This window comes from Pogoniulus pusillus, chromosome 21 (assembly GCF_015220805.1).
Source record: "Pogoniulus pusillus isolate bPogPus1 chromosome 21, bPogPus1.pri, whole genome shotgun sequence".
NCBI lineage: Eukaryota > Metazoa > Chordata > Aves > Piciformes > Lybiidae > Pogoniulus > Pogoniulus pusillus.
Window position 1 is genome coordinate 8507520 of NC_087284.1, and position 13425 is coordinate 8520944.

Sequence of the window (13425 nt, forward strand, 5' to 3'; positions counted from 1 at the left end):
GAGGCTCTTCCAAGACTTGGGCAGAAAATATATATTGGAACAAATATTCCTCTTTAAATGAGGAAGACAACTTGTCTGAGTTCAACAAGGGCACATGCTTTGTCTCAGTGCCATTTGAGCAAAGAAGTGGATTGTGGTCAGTATTAGTTCAGAGGAGTACCACAGAAACATTCAGATTGGAAAAGACCCTCAGGATCACCAAGTTCAACTGATATTCCTACTTTACAAACTGCATCTTAAACCATATCCCCAAGCACCACATCCAGACGACTTTTAAACATACCCAGTGTTGGTGACTCAACCACTTCCCTGGGCAGCCCATTCCAATGCCTGACCACTCTTGCTGGGAAAAAAACGTTTCCTAATGTCCAATCTAAACCAACCCAGTGGCAGCTTGAGGCCATTCCCCCTTGTTCCGTGAGAGACCAGTGGCAGCCTCTCCACAATGTCCTTTCAGGTAGCTGTAGACAGCAATGAGGTCTCCTCTCAGCCTCCCCTTTTTCAAACTAACCATCCCCAGCTTCTTGAGTGCTCCTCACAGGATTTATTCTCCAGACTCTTCCCCAGCTTCATTGCCTTCCTCTGCATTCACTCCAGCATGCTATGCTGAGCCATGCAATCCAAAAGGCACAGCTACCACAGCAGTGAAGCTCTATAAATATGTTAAAGCAAAAACACATGGACAGACACACATAGCTGAAGGACTTCCTACTTCATGGGCATAATAACCACAAAATGCCAAAATAATGAGATTCATCTCTTAGAAGTCTTGCAAGCAATTTGGTCCAGTCTCTGTATGTCATCCTCTCCCATTTTATAAGATAATTATGGCCAACCACTACACCCAGACTTTGGAAGCAGAATTGTGAATCTCTCTCTCTGTTCTTTCTGCATCCAAAACAATAGTGGAGAGAAACAATAACTGTCTGAACACAGTTGGGAACTGCAATACAGTTCCATTATAGTCAAATCAGCAGATAAAGTCTGAGATGGCCACCTCTGTAGAATCTCTTTTCCCACAGCCAGCAAAGAAGGGGAATTGCTTCTGTGGTGGCCTGAACCAGAACAGTACTTTTGGGACTTTTTCATGCACTGTTCTTGTATAGAAGAGTCAACATACTCAGTGCAACATGACAAGATGTTGAGTGTATAGGGTTAACACTCCTGGGGGAGTGACCCTGAACCTGACCCTAGGGGTCTTGGCCCCTCCTCAGGGGTGGGCCACACTCCAGGTGATGGTTAGCCCACTCCCCCCACTTCCTGTGGTATAAAAGAGACAGGACCTCCCTGTCTCTTCCTCTTGCTCTTTCTCTCTTCCTGCGTTCATGATCACACACACACTGATACTGCATACCAGCACAACACGTGGCAGCCACGAGGCAGAGACACCATCACACTACTCGGGTTGTATCCATCCCTGTTTGTATTTTGCTGTTTTCCCTTCCTTATCCTTTGTAAACTCCCCTACCTCCAATCCCTTTTTTCTAAGTTATTGTTAAACTTTTCCTTTTTAACTTCCAAATCAAGTGAGATTGATTTATTTGGGTGTCCCTACCTTTATCTCTCTCCCTGTCTTTTGGGGAAAGGAGGGGGAAGAGGGGAGGGCACTCTATAAATTCTATAAATTGTCATTGGGTCTACCAAATTTATAAGAGTCTCTGGGAACCTGCATTTGAACCCAAGACAATTTATTGAGGAGGGGCCAAGACCCCTAGGGTCAGGTTCAGGGTCACTCCCCAGGAGTGTTAACCCTATACAGTTGAGCCACAGTGCCAAGACAACTTGCACACTTTGCATTTTTCCCACATCAGTGAGGAACATGGGATGAGGAATCAGTGAGGATGACTCTGTAGGAGAACAGGGGCAGAGGAGAGGGGAAAATAGGGCAGAGCAGTCAAGTGCAGCCCCAAAAAGCTTTGTGTTTCCAAGTTTGTATCAAGATGGAGCATTGCAAGACAGTGGTGATTTTTAGCATTCAAGTGTCATAAATTTGGATCTCTATTAAAACTATTTTCCCAGGAAACAAGCAACCAAAATCCCAAAATATCAACAAACAACCAAACAATATATCCAAAAGACAGTAACCAACCATGCCCAAACCCAGCAGAACAGGAAGATTACAAACTGCATTAGATTACAAACCAAAAATCAAGGTCCACAAAACCCAACCATCTTGTTAAGAGTTAGAGTGGATCCCTCCCCCAGTAACTTTGTGTAAATTTGCCTCAGAGAGCGAAAATTCACTACAACTCAGGATTTGGAGAAGTCAGAAAGTGAAATTCTATTTTTACAGTTAAACTAAATATAAAAGCACAGACAAAATAAACTATTACAGAATATAGCAACCTCAGAGGAGGTGAGGCTGGAGTAAAGTGAAGCAGCAGCCTAAACAGTGGTGGGAGGAGATAGCGAGCACAGCAAAGCAGCAAGGGGCAGACACAAGCTATGTTTCCAGATACAAAGTTTTCAAGGCTCCAGTGAAATTACATGAACTTATCCATTGTTGCCATTTTATGGCCTATCCCTGGCATATTCACCTCCTCACTCAGAGACTCCAGTACTTTGCCAATCTACAATCAGTGCCTACATTTCTCTGTTTCTAATTTTTTTTAACGTCTGAGCTACAAACCTAGCTCAAATGGCCACACAGCTTTCAGGTGACAACCTATGTGTGAGGCCCTGGCAGAGATTATTACCTTTAACACTTGGTTGGTTTTGTGATAGAGATTTTTAATCCTGTGAATTATTTTTAGAAGGGTTACATTAAACATAACATATTTCAGAGCTGCTTTATCACCTATAAATCAAATCTTGGCTGCAAATTATGAACATCATCCCTATTTGAGAAGAACAAACTCATGGATATATAGGGATACCACAAATGAGGCCTTCAAATCCATCTTGATGATTAATCTCATGGATTTACAGAATCACAGAATGTCAGAGGCTGGAACGGACCTTGAAGGATCATCCAGTCCGACACCCCTGCCAGAGCAGGATCACCTGTACCAGATCACACAGGAACATATCCAGGCAGGTTTTGAATATCTCCAGAGAAGAAGACTTCTCAAGTCCCCTGGGCAGCCTGCTCCAGTGTTCTGTCACCCTCACAGTGAAAAAATTCCTCCTTGTGTTTGTATGAAATTTCCTATGCCTCAGCTTCCTCCCACTGCCCCTTGTTCTGCAACTGGGCATCACCAAGCAGAGCCTGGCTCCATCCTCTTGACACTCATCCTTTATTTATAACCATTAATGAAGTCACCTCTCAGTCTTCTCAAAGCTACAGACCCCCAGCTCCCTTAGTCTCTCCCCTTAAGATAGATGTTCCATTCCCTTGATCACCTTTGTGGCTCTGTGCTGGACTTTCTCAAGCAGCTCTATATCCCTCTTAAACTGGGGGACCCCAGAACATCCGTGAATACAGATGCGGTAGAAAAACAACAGAAGGTCACAAGATACTTTCCAGTGTAAACCCCTATTTTAACCCCAACACAGCTCTGCTTGCACACAGCCCACGGAGAAACAGGCTTGGCAAATACAGCAGTCTCCTTCCTCCTGCAAGAACCCATTAACCCATGACCTTTCTTTCATGGCTGTCATCTTGGCAGGGGATCACTGAAACCTGAACACTGCAGGGTTGGAGAAGCCTCACCTCCACGCCACCAAGCAGACACTGGAGGTTCATCCTTCCTGAAGGCTTGCATCTGCCGGTTACTGGTGAAGAAAAATCGCTACAACAGCAACACACTGCTAAAAGGGGCATGGCAGTTGGTCTGGGATTTGTTCTTCAATGGCTTTGGGAATGTCAACACCTCTTTTGGAGCAGGTTGGGACTGAAGCCAAGTGTCACTCTGCTGAGAGCTGCATCCTTGGATCAACCTTTGGTTGTCTTTATGCTGTATGTGTAGGCTGCATGCAAAGTTTGAGGCAAGCTATCAATTCTAAAGAATAAAAGGAGTTTATACTGTCAACATTTCTCACACTGAATCATTTATAAAGCCATACCACAGCGACTTCCTAAGCAAAAGCATGCAGCCTGAAGCCAGGAACGAGGTAATTACTTGTACAGTAGAAATGTAAATTTAGTAACCTGAAAGGAGAGTGGGGGAAGACAGGAGTGATGCAAGTCCTTACAGAGCCAGGTCTCAGGAATAAGTCACAGGCACCAAGAAGCAATCAGACCAGGAAGAGAAGAAAGTCTTTCTATGAAGGAACATAGCAACAGCATAGTGTCTCTAGAGTTTAAAATAAGTGAAAGAGGTAGCAGAATATGCCAGCCCCATGGGAAACAACTAATAAGCTACTCCAAAAAGCTAGCTGGGTGGCAGAAATAGAAAAAAATACTTACAGTACTAAAAATTATTTATCCTAGTATTATGATATTAAAACATCCCATTCCTAAGTAAACATAACTTATCCTTCAGTTTCATCTGCTGAAAATGCTGATGAGTAATGTAAAACAACCAACCTGGGTTTCCATCCCTACTGGAATGGAATCCAAGAATTAGTGTGCTTTTACAACAACTAACAGCTGAATAAAAAGTACTCCTGGAGCACAGACCTCCACTTAGTTACTAGGGCAGAGAGAAAGAAGCATCCTTCAACGGCAGCTGGGCATGGGAGCCCCTCTGATTTGCAGCAAGAGAGCAGGAAAGACCCTGAGAATATAAAGTATCCAGCACGGTTACGCTGGCAGCTTTGAAAGCCTTCCTGCTTAGTGATAAAAGCCACATTCCAAATCCCCCAAACAGCAAGAGACCAGGACACATACCTGGAGGAGCTGAGGGCAAGAGGAGCACTGGACTCACCAGGTGAAAATAACCAGGAGGACCTTCATCAATGCCAGCTCTTGGGCTCAGAAGGCAGACTCCCATCATCCTTCAACTCCTGCATGAACAGGAGTTGAACCTGAAACTTACAGCATGGTGGCACTCCAGTAGCTCACAACCCAGGAGGGGCACAACAGCTGTACTTTGGGCAGACCCCTGGTTGAAAGCCCAAGTCCTACATGCAGCAGAGCATAAGCAGCATACATGTTGGAAGGCTGCTTTGGCAGAGTGCAATAGTAGAAGTAGAGTTCCCATGCTCACATATGAGCTGCCTCAAAGCAGTGATTTCTTCTCCCAGTTAAAGGTTATCAGCTGGTGAAAATTAGCTCTGCATACCCACAGTGCACTGTAGGTGCAAGGCTCAGGTCTGTGGGATGAATCCTGGATTCCTTTACAGTTCTGAAGACCAATCATAACATTTGCTGATGCTTAGGATGTGGGAGTGAGGACATGAGGAGAGGCTGAGGGAGCTGAGGTTGTTTACCCTGGAGAAGAGGAGGCTCAGGGGTAATCTCATTGCTGTCTACAGCTACCTGAAGGGAGGTTGTAGGCAGGTGGGGGTCAGTCTCTTCTCCCAGGCAACCAGCAACAGAATGAGGGGACACAATCTCAAGTTGTGCCAGGGCAAGTATAGGCTGAATGTTAGGAGGAAGTTCTTCCCAAAGAGAGTGATTTGCACTGGAATGGGCGGTGGTGCAGTCATTGTCCCTGGAGGTGTTCAAGAAAAGCCTGGGTGAGGCACTTAGTGCCATGGTCTAGGTGACTGGCTAGGGCTGGGTGCTAGGTTGGACTGGATAACCTTGGAGGTCTCTTCCAACCTGGTTGATTCTATGATTATCCTGAGATGTTTAATCAAATAGAAGCAGTAGCATTTAGAAGCATTGCTTGCTCCTCTAGAGGCTTTATAAGGGGAAAAAAAAAAAGAAAAAAATAAAAAAGAGAAGTCTAAAGTGTGACCTTGTGACTTGTTTTTTTAAACCCTGTTACACCAGAAAGTTTGTATTTCAAACAGCTGCTTTTACGAATTACATCAGTGCAGCTGCACTGAGCTGCCTAATCCCTGGGCACCAGTGTTTATAAATACTGTTTCAACAGGCAGGTTAGATTGGATTTTCTCATGAGCTCATTCAGGACAGTTGACTTTCATGGGCATGTTGTTATCTCTTTTAACTGCCAGCTTTTGGAAGCCAGCCACGGTTTTCAAAGAGTCAGGCCTCAGGAGGAGGAGGCTGCAAAGGAGAGTATCTTTTACCATAAACCTGATGTGGGTAAAACTGCAAGTGGGTTGATGTCACTGGAGAAACTATCTCTCACTTCCAGGCAGAGCCAGGCCATTTCTGACAGGCAGCACCCAGCTTGCTGCAGAGCCCTGGGGCTAACTGCTGGAGCAGGGTGGTGTTGCAGAGTACAGCAGCAAAGGATATAGAACTGACCTCTGTGCTAGTTTAAGCATGGTAACACTGGCAGCTTTGAAAGCTTTCAGTGCTCTACTACCCTCCAAGTAAAGAAATTCCTTCTCATGTTTAGATGGCACTGCCTATGTTCAGGTTTGTGCCCATTACCTATTGTGCTGTCACCAGGCACCACTTTCAAAAGACTGGCCCCATCATCCTGACACCCACCCTTTAAGTCCATCCTTTCTGACACAGCAAGACCATAGGATCTAGCTCAGGTCTCACAGGAATGCATCCAGACAGGTCTTGAAAGTGTCCAGAGAAAGACTCCACAACCTTCCTGGGAAGCCTGTTCCAGTGCTCTGCAACCCTCACAGTAAAGAAGTTCTTCCCCATGTTGAGGTGGAACTTCCTGTGCTGTAGTTTATACCCATTGCCCCTTGTCCTACCACAGAAATGCACCACCTTACGCTAGGAACACCAGTAGGAGAGGACAGAGAGGCAGGATAATTGAATGTCAATGCCTTCCACCTTACCATAACAAGCAGTGTGGGTTAACACCAAAGGGCAGCAGTGCTTCCAGTTGGACCTCCTAGAGCTGCAGTTCCCAGCGCTCGGGGTATTTATGACAATCACCTCCACTGAGGGCTACATACCCTTAGCTAAAGGAAAGCATCTTGCAAAAAGAGGATCTAGAATCATAGAATCACTGAGGTTGGAAAAGACCTTTAAGATTATCATTTTCAACTGTAACCTAACTACCATGACCAACAAACTATATCCTGAAGCGCCAGTTCTTGAACACCTCCATGGATGGTGACTCCACCACCCTCCTGAGCAGCCTATTCCAACAAAACAATAAAATGAAGATGCAGTATCAGTAGAGCTTAAATACAGGAAGATGTCTAATTAGAACATAGCTTTAGATGGTCTGCACCTGACAAGAAAGCGTTAACCCAGTCTTTCTCTGCTGGGAGAAATCTACAGGTGATCCTGCTCTTACAGAGGGGTTGGACTAGATGATCTTCTTGAGGTCTTGTCGAGCCCCTGTGACATTCTGCGACTCCGTGACACAGAAAATGTCTTACAGTTTTGCTGCCTTGCAGTTGATCACTACACAGGTGTTTCACTGTGAGGAGCAGCCTCAGGGAGAAATGAATCCACCAGAAGTGAAGTGCAAGAAGTCCCACAAGAGGAGTGGATTAAAGAGTGTTTCAGACACCATGGCACACAAGGCCTGATATCAGATGCTACCTCAGTGCTTTCCTTACACCAGTTGTTGTAACAACCCTTGTAGCTGTGGGGCATGAGCTGCCATTCCTGTCAAAAGACATTTTGTGGCAGTCTTGCTGTGGGCACTTGACTGATGTGTCAGAATTGCCCAGAGGGGCAGGGAGGAGGTGACATTATTGCTGCTGCAGAAGAAAAGTGCAGATAAGGAAAACGATGACTGTGTTGACAGTGCTGCTAAGGAAAGGCTTTCTCCTCCCTGTGTTTCTATTCCTTTAAAAGGAACCCCAAAGGTGCTGGCAAAAAGTGGGATTTATGTGAGCCCATTGAAACATATATCCTGCAGAAAGACACTAGAGCTTGCTGGCCTTGCTAGCGTTAAACCCAAGGTGTTACTCAGCAAAGAATGCTGGATGAAATGTTCCCATGTCATTTTGTGTGACCTTCCTTAGGATGATCCCATCCCTTAGGGTGATGTCAGCCAAGCTGAAAAAAAAGTAGGAAAAAAGCAATTACAGCTGTACATGCATTCAGGAAGGGCTGGGCCATGGCAGCTCTCACCAGGCCCTGTACAGCAGGAGAGCCTCCCTTCCTTTCCCAAATTCCCTCAATCCTGAAAGTTGAAGCTCAGGTTTTTGGGGGGGTGGGATGGATGCCCATTTGGATTGTAAGGTGCAGAGGACCGGGGGTTGGAGGTTGGACTGAATAATCTATGGAGGTCCCTTCCAACCCTTAACACCCTTTGGTCCTGTGAGTGTCTCCCTAGAGGCAATAGCTGCCCAAAAAAGGTTGACCTACCTAGATGGTTTCTACTGGGAGGCACAAGCCCTGCCAAGGGCTGCAATAAGGGAGGGGAAGGATAGGTGGAGAGAGGCCAGAGTTATTAAATAAGCCCATGTCCTCAGGAGAGATGCCTCTCTCGAATCCAGTTTCAGCTGAACACAAGGGAGTCTCAAAGGTGTACGGCCCCAGAATAATTGAATGTCTACAAGGCTGATGAGACGTAGCACCCTGGGAGAGTAAGAGATCCCAGGCAAAAGCATGCAGCCAGGACTGGGCACAACTGGATGGTGTCTCAGCAAACACCACTCATCTGGCTGTTCCTTGCCTAGGCACCTGAGGAATGTGGCCAGACAGCCAGGGGACAGGGACACAGGCACAGTCTTGCCCAGGCTCCACTGGATCTTCTGCTTGTAGGATGCAAGCTCAAAGAACACAGGATATTGCTGCGGAGGGGAAACAATTTTTAGAGCTATTTTCTGTGACTGCTTTCCTTGGTGGGACATTCTGTGCTAAAGGCACATGTGGGTTTAACTGCTGGATGTGTGAACCAGGGAGCACAGCTCTCCAGAGGGACTAGATCGCCCAGGAAGTGGGCACCAAAATATGCAATCTTTGCTATTTCATTCTCAGAATGCCTGCATCTCCTCCTTATAAACCAACAGCACAGGCTGTTCTGCTCCCTTCTTCTCCTCTTCCTTCTCCCTTCCTGATGCAGGCTGCTATTGGGGGTGGGGTGTGTGTTGATAGGGAGGTATGGTGAGGGGGGGGTATTCGAGGCTTGGTTGTCGGGGAGGCTTTGGAAGGTTCTGGCCTCATGAGATTGTGAGGCCGAATATGAGTTTGTGCATTTTGTATGTTTTTGTGCTGGTTTATATAGTTGGGAATAGTATTTCCATTGAAACTTCAAATACTTTCCAATCCTGTGTGGAGAGTTTTCTTTTCCTCCTTTAGAGAGGGGTAAAGAGCATCTGTCGTGCTCCCTAAACCCAAGACAGCACAGACTCAGCTTCAAATTCTGTGGCTGCAGTTTGAAGGTACATAATGTAGGCTGAAACCCATGTTTTCAGAGGCGATGGGGATTGTCACGTGTGTTACATGAACACAAAGTTTTCTCCTTGTGGTTGCACACCTTTCTTTAGTGGCTTACAGTTAAGAGCTGCAGGCATGAAGCAGTAAAATCTGGTAGCTGTCCAGACTGGTCCTTTGAGCTTTAATTCATCAAAAAATAAGAGTAAGCTAATAATTTTCAGTTAGATTTTGGAAAATATCAGAACTCATCAGTGATCTTAGCCTTTCACTGAGATTCCAAGCAAAGCAAGAAAAGAACATCAACTAAAACAAGAAAACCAGGAAAGGTCCTTCTTTCACAGCCCACTTTAGAGATGTCTTAAAACCAACCTCAACCACACAATGATCTCTATTAACAGATTCTGTTCCTGTCACTTCTGACATGACTTACAGAAGTAATGCAAGTTTGTTTACTCTCAGTTCTCTGTTGATTCTTGTTCTTATAGAGCAGTGGGGAAATTTTCTTTGTGGAAAAAAATCAATAAATATTTAATTCATAAATTTAAAGGAGGTGATGAGCAAAATATACATCTAATAATGATAAATGGCTTTTGTACTCATGACAGCTTCTTATTAAAGAGTTGGTGAAAAAAAAAAGCGTCCCTGCTGGGCAAGGAGAGCAAAATAAATTGTGGACTTTATACTGCAAATACAGCATTTAAAAAAAACCCAAAAAACAACCTAACCACAAACCCACAACATTAATGAATCATTAAGGCTGAAGGTTTAAATCTACAGAAGCCAGCACAAACATGAAGGAAGATTCCTGCAGTGAAGTTAATTGAGACTTATTGTGGGCTGTGTTATTGATGAGCGCATACATTCGGTTGCATAAGCAAATTGGCAGTGCTGTATACAGCTGGAATGCAAAATGAGAGATGTGCAGCCATGTGCCTTCTCCTGTGCTGTGAGACCCACTCGTGCAGTAGGTATGGCTTATGGGTCATCTACACATACACACAGATGCATACTTATAGAATCATAGAATGGTTTAGGTTGGAAGGGACCTCAAAGGTCATCTAGTTCCAACCCTCCGCCATAGGCAGAGACACCTCTGACCAAAACACATCACTCAAGGCCTCATCCAACCTGGCCTTGAACTCCTCCAGGGAGGGAGCAGCCACAACATCCCTGGGCAACCTGTTGCAATGTTTCACCACCCTCACTGTAAAGAACTTCCCAACATCTAATTTAAATCTTCCCTCTTCCAGTTTAAACCCATTTACTCCTCGTCCCGTCAATACAAGACCTTGTAAATAGTCCCTCCCCAGCCCTCCTGTAGGCCCCCTTCAGATACTGGAAGGCCACTACAAGGTGTCCTTGAAGCCTTCTATTCTCCAGTCTGAAGAGCCCTAACTCTCATAGTCCACATAGGAGAGGTGCTCCAGCCCTCTGACCATCTTCATGGCCTCCTCTGGACTTGCTCCAACAGTTTGATGTCTTTCTTGTGTTGGGGGCTCCAGAAATGTACACAGTGTATCTATCTCTCTATATATAGCCTTATACTTCTATATATGTTTATATATATATAAAAACCACATATACAAGCATAAGGCAAAAAAACCCCAACCGACCTGCTAAATCTTCAAGACACATTTTCCAGGTATTTGTGTTAACTTATTTACAGGCAAGTCAGTGAAGACTGTGACTAACCATGCATTTCTTTAGTGCATGCATACGTTAATGTGTCTCATCTCTTGTATCCACAAATGCTGAAACACTGCGAGAATGTAAAGCTCCCGAAGTTGTAAAGTATTTCTATTTAGTCATTTCTGCCGCCAGACAAAAACTTTGTGTTATTTCATGTCCCATATTGCTCATAAAACTGCAGCTGAGCTAACACGCCCCAATCCCTGTGCCTGTTTTTCAAAGCACAATGTCCTGGGGACATATTCTCTAAATTGCCTATGAAGGCTTTGGAACAACACAAAGCTAGCCCACAAAAAGCCCCCATCCATCCTGGCAAGCACATACTAGTGCTAGGTTGCAAAGGCTATTGTCTGTCTCAGCTCCAGCAACTCTCATCGGACTGCCGCAGTACCAGGTGACGCAAACCTGGGAAATGGTGTTCAGCTGATGCTGGGGGCAGGGAGGTTTATTTGCATTACTGTAGTTGCCAGAGACCCCAACCAAGATCAGACTTCTGCTGCAGATGGTATAAAGATAGCAATAGGAACTTATCGCTGGTGTCTGAGTAGGCTATAGCCTTTCAGAGAAGGTGTAAAGTGTGGGTCATCCTCTCAAATGATTCCCATTTCACAGGGAAAGTACTGATGCTGATGAGAGCTGTACCAAAGCTGTATGTTGTCTGCACCAACCGCTGTGGATCTTGGCGTCGTGATGTTTTGTTTAAAACGAAATCAAGTGCAGAAAAGTGATCCTACACACTTTAACACGTTGCCTGAGGTCACACACTGTGACAGAACTCAGAGCTCCTGACTTCCCCACTAGTCAGTCTCTTCCCACCTTTTTTTTTTTGCCTCACTACGGAAGAAAAGAATGGAATTGCTTATGCAATGTTGTATTTTCACAACTAGTTTTGCTTCCAAGTTCCCCAGCATCTGTGCATAGGGTGAAACAGATAGGGAAGGCATTCTGCTTAGATGATTTAACTAATCTCATGCAAATGTACTCAGCAGTCTTGCTACCCATTGTGGGCCAAACCAGCTGAATATTGCTTTTTCCAAAGATAATGGCATTTTTTATGCACCATTTCTTAAAGCTTTTTGTGCTCACACACTGAAAACCAGATCCAGCTGAGGAATAACTGAAGTCAATACACTTTGTCTCTGTCCAGGTAATTACATAGCCTCCTCCCATGTCAGCCGAAGAGAATATGATGATGATAGGACATCATCAGCATGTCCAGTTTCTCCCCCCCCCCCCCCCTTTCTTAATTTCAGCATATAGAATGGAAAACTGTAGGTAAACATTTATCATTACATCTTTTCTGGCTTACATTAGAAACACTGCCTGCATGTATTATCTTGTGTGTGAGAAGAGAGAAGGGTTTTGCAGGCAAGACGAAACATAGAACTGGTTTAAAGCAGACAACAATAAACTTGCCTCTCGATATAAACTGACTTCTGAATTGTCTAAGTCCATAAGGAAGGAGGAGGGGAAAGGGTGAGAAAGGGAGGAAGGGAGGAAGGTGGGAGGAAGGGAAGGGGAAAGAGAAGGGGGAAGTGAATCCAAATTTCCTTACCAAATACTGGTGACAGAGTTGTGACCTCCTTCTTTGCATCATTCACTCTCTCTCAAAAGTTAATTTGTTGATAAGATCCACCTCAATGTACCTTCTCTTCAAAGAATCGGGATTGCTTCTGAAACGAATTCTAGTGCTTTTTCCCTTTTTACAGTTGATCAAGTGTTCCTCCTGCCCGCATTCTTCAGGTGAGTAATACACAGTTTTACCTGAAGGTTGGGATTCTGAATCTGAGACCAAGAGAGATGGAGGATTTGACTCAAAGGAGTGCACTGGGCTGCATATGAGAAAACAGTCAGCTCATCCCCTCAGCCAGAACCATTACTTGAGAAAAACTGAAAGAGTGTTTTGACTGTTTATTTATCTACAATTGACTTTTCAACTCATTGTCTTCCATGGATTTTGGAACATTCCTGCTGAATAGGGTGGCTGTTTGCTTAGATAGGTCTATCTGTTACTGAAGCACGAAATCTATTTTGCTGCTTTATTTAGATATGGAGAAAGCTCCAGACCTCCCTTCCCTCTGATGGCTACATTCATAGTATCTCTATGTCATGCTGTTTGATCATTGTTCAGTGTCTTTCAAGTTATTTCCATTAGAAGGACAAATTGCTAAGGAATTTAGGTATTTAGTAAAATCCTGTTGATTTTGGAAATAAAACAAAGAGGAAGGAAATACAAAAGACTTGAAGACAATCTGAAACAAATCAGACATAAACCTTTTAGGGTTTTTTTAGCCTGTACTCAAAGCTGTGAAGAGATTTCTTAGACATTTTCTCTGGATTGTATTTCTATTTTTTTCTGTTACAAGGACTTTGTAAATCCTTTTCTTCTGATTGTATCCTGACTACTCTGGAAAATACACACTCCAGTAACAGTATCTTGTTGCTCAGATCTAAATTCGGGCCCTAGAAAA